The sequence below is a fragment of the Populus nigra genome, chromosome 14 (genome assembly GCF_951802175.1).
Source record: "Populus nigra chromosome 14, ddPopNigr1.1, whole genome shotgun sequence".
Taxonomy (NCBI): domain Eukaryota; kingdom Viridiplantae; phylum Streptophyta; class Magnoliopsida; order Malpighiales; family Salicaceae; genus Populus; species Populus nigra.
In genome coordinates this window covers 6,010,644-6,016,801 of record NC_084865.1, presented here as the reverse complement: position 1 = coordinate 6,016,801, position 6,158 = coordinate 6,010,644, and the positions used below count along the sequence as shown (strand labels likewise).

Sequence of the window (6,158 nt, the reverse complement as noted above, 5' to 3'; positions counted from 1 at the left end):
AAAAAAAAACTATTTCTCCAGAATTTCTATTCTGTCACTTCAAAATCGTTGTCATATTGTACCAAAAACAAAAAAATTTCTCCACTCCACCCAAAAAAGATGGGAAAAAAAAAAGAGTGAAAGAAACTGAGCGTTCTGCGGGGGAGAGAAAGCGGAGACAACAAAACTAGAGGGACCAGTTAATCGTGTAAAATATTGCTAAACAAACGAAATAAATAAAGCTCTCTCCATATGTTCTTTCTTTCTTGCCTGCATGCTCAGACAGACACTGTTCTCTATCTGCTTTGCAATAAAAATTGGGATACCCTATCTGTAATCTGCACCAACTGCCTCCAAAATAGACTTGAAACCATCCCTTTCTAAGCACTCGGCCAGCTCAGCCTACAACAAGTCCTGGTTAGAATATTGTATTTGAAAACAGTTTTTAACAATTTCCAGTGTTATCATTGCTTGTATGTTTCTGCTTCATTTATCAGATGAGTCTCCATCTGAATTCTTCCTTCTTTTACAAAGCAATACACTTCCCAAAGGAAGCTTTGCTAAGAGCTTAAGCTATACACAAAAATCCTTCCATATCCCATAGAAAAACAATAAAAAAAGAAGAAGCTTTTTCCCCTTAAAATAGAGCACAATTTAATGTCACACTTTTATTTTCTAGATGTCGCCCTTGAGGCTCCAAAAATGCAGAAACACATTGCAATGTTACCTTTATTCGAGGAATCAGGGCTGGTCCCCCATAGGCAAATCCTGTATAAAGCTGAACAAGAGTTGCTCCAGCTCGAATTTTTTTGTATGCATCCTCACCACTGAATTGTCAGTAAGTAATTTAAGTTCAGGTAACAAATTCATGAAGCAATCGTTACGTTAATGACACTAATGAAGATGGATTCTTTAGATTTTACCTGAAAACACCTCCACAGCCTATCAAAGGAATCTTCCCCTGGAATGAAACAAAATATACATGCTCAATAAATAACTCAGGAAAATTTATACTAACAGGAAAAAGAACTATTACAGAATTCAAGCCAAACAGCCTATCAAAGATTGCATGTTTCTTAATTTAAAGGGGAAAAAATTATATAATGGCGTTACATAGTAAATCCAAAAGTTCTATAATGAACAACAGAATTAAAAAGGATTTACTGGATAATATGAAACGAAAGGAGAAAGCATTCATGCACTCATGGGCAAAGAAGCATCAAAATGTGGGGTAAATTAGAGTGTCTATAGAGGATTGTCTATTAGAAAGGAAGGAAATGAGCTGGATTATTTGGCAGTCATGATACAATACAATTAATAAGTAACTTAGAAATTTGAAACGATTCATATGATTATTGGAGCTTTTTGTTTGTTTGCTGAGAATTATGATTATTGGAACTTGCCAGCATAATGATTGGGTAATGGAATTTCTTCATGGTACTGACTTGCTCTAGTGATCTTGACCACAGAATAGTCAATCCATTATCAAGTGAATGCCAAGGATGCATAGGAACTTAATTTAATATTTATCATAAGAACAGCCAACATACCCTTGTCAAAATATACATCTCTTTTAAGATATTGGTAGACAAATTGAGGAGAGGTTTCCCACTCAAGCCACCAGTTTCCTCAGCCACTGGGTATTTCTTTACAAAATCTGGCCTTGATATTGTTGTATTTGATATAATCTAGCCCAGTAGCAGAAGAAGCAAAATCAGCATTGATAAGCGAGTAACATGACTGTGTGGAAGTAATGTCCTTATTTCTGCAGTGAGTAGGATATATATATATATATATATATATATATATATATATATATATATAGGAAACCATAATTATTGCAGCTTCATCCACAAGAACAAAAAAATTCATACTATTGCTATTATTGAACTGCATGAAAACATCATCTTCTTCACTACAAAAAAACCAAAGTCAGACTGATAGGAGTTTCCACAAATAATATTCAGTAGAAATATATTTTTAATTTATTCTAATCATTTAAGCCAAGAATATGAGATAAAAAAAGTATAACTAGCAAACTAATATATTGTGTTTGTCTTTGGGCTGCGCTTGCAACCTTTATGTAGATAGATATTTTAGTTTTTGGTATGCGAAGTTTTCAGTATGGATATCCTAATGTGATTTAATCTAATTGCATGATATGGACTTCCACAACTGCAACTAATCCCTTCATCACATACAAGCCTAACTAAAACAAGAAAATAAAACAACACATGCACATTAGGGGAGGGTGAAAATTACATTTCACCGTATAGTAGATGGGTGGAGTCAAGGATATTGCTAGTACCAAGGACCCATAAATGAGTTATGCATAACAGAAGAATATGTGATATCCACAAATATTTAAGAAAATTAAAACAATTGGAACCACTTCATACATATCTATCCACCATACTTGTAACCAAGTCATAAATTATTTTAAGAAACTAATTAGAAAGCTTCATTCATCTGAAAAGTAACCAAAGTTCTGAACACAAAAACACGAATGTCCAGCTAAAAGTAAAAGCAGATGGAGTTCTTGATGGGAACAAAACATACCAGTCCATCCAAGCGGAGTGCAAGAGAAACCTACAAGAAATCACAAACAAGGAACTATAAGAGTGCTGCATGTGGAAGTGGAGAACAGACATGAAAATAAGAGCTGTTAGACACTGCTGCAATGTCTTCGAGGTCTTCCTTGGACAAGTCAGGAGCAATTTTCACAAGCAAAGGAGGAGGACCCTCCTCAACCCATTGCATTTCATCACGAGCAGCTTGGACCTAAATGAAAGAGAGGTGTAAGTCAGGCGTAAGCATCACACAATTTCAAGAGAGGTGTAAGTCAGGCGGAAGCATCACACAATTTCAAGAGAGGTGTAAGTCAGGCGTAAGCATCCATATCTTCTTAACTAGGTCCTTTAATTGCTTTCTTCCCTGAAGCATAAGCAATCCAGGAGTATTGGGTGATGACACGTTAATAACCTATGCAAGACAAGAACATATTTTCAAATCATATCAAACAGAATTCAATTCCTCTTAGTCTGTCATGTACTTGACTAGGTAAAAGAGCCATGCTATTGGCACTCCATTTTTCATTTTCACAGTATGCATATAAGTATCGTCAAGTTAAGCGCATGTAGCTAGATGATGGAGTGCCAATAGACCACCCTAGTGAATTGTGCCCATAGCATTTGTAAGAAAAACCACAAGCTTTCATGAACCGGAAGATAGAAGAACAAAAAGAAAGACAGATATGGAAAGAAAGTTCTACCAAGTAATCAGAATATTGGGACAATGTATGAACCCCTTGTACAAATCTGCAGCAGCATCTTCACTTGTCTTGTTCTTTCCCAGATTGACCCCGAGAATGCCAGGACGGGCTTTGCCTCCATGTATGACTTTGTTGTTAGAGGTAGATGAAGCGCTTGAAGTTTCATCCAACTTTCTTTTTCCATGTTGTGCACCCAATCGCTTTGCAACAGCTACAATGCCTTCACTATTAAATCCACAGCGATTGATAATTACACTGGCACAAACATAAAGCAATGATATATATCAGTACTGAAACACTTTCCTAGAAACAAATTTACAAAAAAAAAAAAATTTTCTGAAGTCCATACGATAAAAAAAAATGGTCTCTTCCACATGTCCAAGCACCAAAGAATCAAATTTTCACTAATCCAAGAACCATCCACCACCACTACTAGATGCACAGGAAAAAAAGGGGTATTCTCACCCTTCCTGACACAATCTGAAGATAAGTGGCTTTGGATTTTGTGCAACAGGGGTAACAGAGCCAACCTCCACAGGGCCAAAACCTAACCCAAGCAAGCCGTCAACAGCCTCAGCATTTTTATCAAAGCCAGCAGCTAGACCTATAGGGTTGGAGAACTTACTACCCCAAACTTCCAGTCCTAAAACTGAAGGATCAGGCCTCTTCTCCCTCGGAACCCAACCACGAGCAGCTGCTGAGACAGCAAGCTTATGAGCAAACTCAGCATCTAAAAGGGCAAAAATTGGATTCACGAGTTTCGTTGCATTGAATAGCCAACCACTGCAAGGAAATTATACACAGAATAAGTTTACATCCCAGGAATAAAATACAAGTATTCAAGGTAATTTCAAATTGAACTCACATCATTAGTGATTCATGAGATTATCTAGTAATGTAAATTTATCCAATACTATAAAAGCTTCAAAGAATATAAACAAAGCATGATTATCAAAATCTATCATGGTATGTATCCAAATTCTTTCAATATATCAAGCAGTCATTCATGTTTAAATTCTTGTTCATGGAACATTCATATATAAATCATTACTCTGGAATTAGAGTTCCAATATGCATGCAACAAGTTTAAATGTGAATTAAGGAAATGTCTTATTAGAGGTTTGAATGAAGTACCAGAAAGTTGCTTCATCCACTGTACTAACATAAGCTCCTCCAGCTATAACCAATCCTATGGTTGTTCCTGTTAATAACCTTCCCTATAGTGGAAAATAACCACAGATTTAAAAATCGGAATTGAACAGGAACATTTCTACTCTTGCATTGTATACTGGAGCTCAATAGGAAAATCGTGCGATATAAATAACAAAGAGGAAAACAAAAAACCAAAAGGAACCAAAACTTTGTTACAGTGTGCGAAAGCAGCACATTAAGAGACTTATGAATCAACAAAAATGGTATATTGGAAAAAGGAATCTGGAATTAATAGTTTAAGCAAATAGCTATGCATGAAAGAAAAAAACACAATGACACTCATTAATTCATTCAATGAACAAAAATTTACCAAAACCAGAATAAATGGGTGCCTCCAATGACACTTTCTTCTCTAAATTTACACTCCAATCATTTCAGCATATTCATTTATCAACTTGCCTTCAAGCAACAAAAGAAAAAAAAAACTCTATTTTGAATTATAAATTAACAACTAAAAGTCTCATGGTTTGACTCTAGCAGCAAATACAAAAATTGAAACTACAATCTCAAAACAAACCTCTACTCGGTCCCCAAGAATATCTACATTCAAAAATTCATCAAAGATTAAAAACCCAATGAAACAAAGACGAAAAGCTATACTGAATACAACACAACTCAAAACACTAAACATTCCAAAAAGAGCCCATTTTCTCATATCAACCCAATCTCTCATATCGTGACCAGAAATGTAAAAAAAAGTAAACAAGGAAAAGTTTACCTTTTTTGAGAAGTGAGGGATTTTTGGAGCAGTTTCTGATGACGACGAGGGAGAAGAGCAATGTCTAACGCCACTAGCAGGACTTGAAGTAACCCTTCTGAGCAAAATATCTTTAAGTACTCTCCTTGAAGCCATAGATCAAGAAACACTCGCTACATAGCAGAATCTATCTTTTTATGTCAACCCACCCAAAAAACAGGGGTTTGTGGTGCTTTGGTTTCAGAGGCGGAGAAAGAGAGGTTTTAGCAGAGAGAATGAGAGGCTGCGTTTTGGATCAATGGGTGTGGTTTAAGCATAAAACTGGGTGTAAACTATGTCTTCCTCGCTCCTTTATTTCAACAATGAAAGTTCGATTATTGGTGAAATTCTTTTCTTTGTTCATATTATGGAAAATCCCCAAACATCTTTAGCCTCTATGATTGTTTGTGACAAATTTATCCTATGTTCCTCACATTTCATCAATTTAGAGTAATGTAACTGAATTGTAAGCAATTGTTCGTGATTTTATAAAGTACACAACGGACCTTATAGATTATATAAAGCACTGCAAGAAAAAACAACAATAAGAGCGAAAAACTGTGTCACTAATCACGATTTGTTAATATAATCCACGTTGTTACCATTTAACTTTCCTCAAAGTTGGAGCATCCTTTTCTTTTTCCTTTTCCTTTCGTTTTTTAATTCCTGCTGACCAGAATGTGTTCATAGGTCCACCCAAGTCATATATTCCCCTAAAAGCAGCGGAAAGTAAGGAAGCAAGTGTTCGGCACTCAGTCACTGCTTACACACACATGTTATAATGACTGCCTGATGTTTTTTACCCGCACTGCACGTGAAGGGGGTTAATTTTTTTTAATATAAAAAAGATTTTAAATGGTGATAATTCAGTGAATTCCGGGTAATTTAATTAATAAGCGATCTTAAATAACCCTAGAAAAAATAAATTCAAGGGTGTGCGTGCACCGTGACATTGTTTGG

The 6,158-nt window shown here is 35.6% G+C and overlaps 1 pseudogene; it reads right to left on the bottom strand.

The window, feature by feature from the left end:
• On the bottom strand, nt 1-5,862 carry LOC133672614 (dihydroorotate dehydrogenase (quinone), mitochondrial-like; annotated as a pseudogene).
• Between the last annotated feature and the right edge of the window lie 296 nt (nt 5,863-6,158).